Below are 1634 nucleotides of genomic sequence, written 5' to 3' on the forward strand. Positions count from 1 at the left end.
CACCCTTCGGATATGATATAAATTTCGAAGTACTAAAGCATCCAGTACTTTGGATGGGGTTTGTTAGGCCCAATAGATCTATCTTTAGGATTCGCGTCAATTAGGGTGTCTGTTCCCTAATTCATAGATTACCAGACTTAATAAAAAGGGGCATATTCGATTTCGATAATTCAACCATAGAATGTAGTTTCACGTACTTGTGTCTATTTTGTAAATCATTTATAAAACCTGCATGTATTCTCATCCCAAAAATATTAGATTTTAAAAGTGGGACTATAACTCACTTTCACAGATTTTTACTTTGTTGGGAAGTAAGACTTGGCCACTGGTTGATTCACGAACCTATAACAATATATACATATATATCAAAGTATGTTCAAAATATATTTTCAACACTTTTAATATATTTTGATGTTTTAAGTTTATTAAGTCAGCTGTCCTCGTTAGTAACCTACAACTAGTTGTCCACAGTTAGATGTACAGAAATAAATCGATAAATATTATCTTGAATCAATCCACGACCCAGTGTATACGTATCTCAGTATTGATCACAACTCAAACTATATATATTTTGGAATCAACCTCAACCCTGTATAGCTAACTCCAACATTCACATATAGAGTGTCTATGGTTGTTCCGAAATATATATAGATGTGTCGACATGATAGGTCGAAACATTGTATACGTGTCTATGGTATCTCAAGATTACATAATATACAATACAAGTTGATTAAGTTATGGTTGGAATAGATTTGTTAACAATTTTCACGTAGCTAAAATGAGAAAAATTATCCAATCTTGTTTTACCCATAACTTCTTCATTTTAAATCCGTTTTGAGTGAATCAAATTGCTATGGTTTCATATTGAACTCTATTTTATGAATCTAAACAGAAAAGTATAGGTTTATAGTCGGAAAAATAAGTTACAAGTCGTTTTTGTAAAGGTAGTCATTTCAGTCGAAAGAACGACGTCTAGATGACCATTTCAGAAAACATACTTCCACTTTGAGTTTAACCATAATTTTTGGATATAGTTTCATGTTCATAATAAAAATCATTTTCTCAGAATAACAACTTTTAAATCAAAGTTTATCATAGTTTTTAATTAACTAACCCAAAACAGCCCGCGGTGTTACTACGACGGCGTAAATCCGGTTTTACGGTGTTTTTCGTGTTTCCAGGTTTTAAATCATTAAGTTAGCATATCATATAGATATAGAACATGTGTTTAGTTGATTTTAAAAGTCAAGTTAGAAGGATTAACTTTTATTTGCGAACAAGTTTAGAATTAACTAAACTATGTTCTAGTGATTACAAGTTTAAACCTTCGAATAAGATAGCTTTATATGTATGAATCGAATGATGTTATGAACATCATTACTACCTTAAGTTCCTTGGATAAACCTACTGGAAAAGAGAAAAGTGGATCTAGCTTCAATGGATCCTTGGATGGCTCGAAGTTCTTGAAGCAGAATCATGACACGAAAACAAGTTCAAGTAAGATCATCACTTGAAATAAGATTGTTATAGTTATAGAAATTGAACCAAAGTTTGAATATGATTATTACCTTGTATTAGAATGATAACCTACTGTAAGAAACAAAGATTTCTTGAGGTTGGATGATCACCTTACA

Source organism: Rutidosis leptorrhynchoides, chromosome 6 (assembly GCF_046630445.1).
Source record: "Rutidosis leptorrhynchoides isolate AG116_Rl617_1_P2 chromosome 6, CSIRO_AGI_Rlap_v1, whole genome shotgun sequence".
NCBI lineage: Eukaryota > Viridiplantae > Streptophyta > Magnoliopsida > Asterales > Asteraceae > Rutidosis > Rutidosis leptorrhynchoides.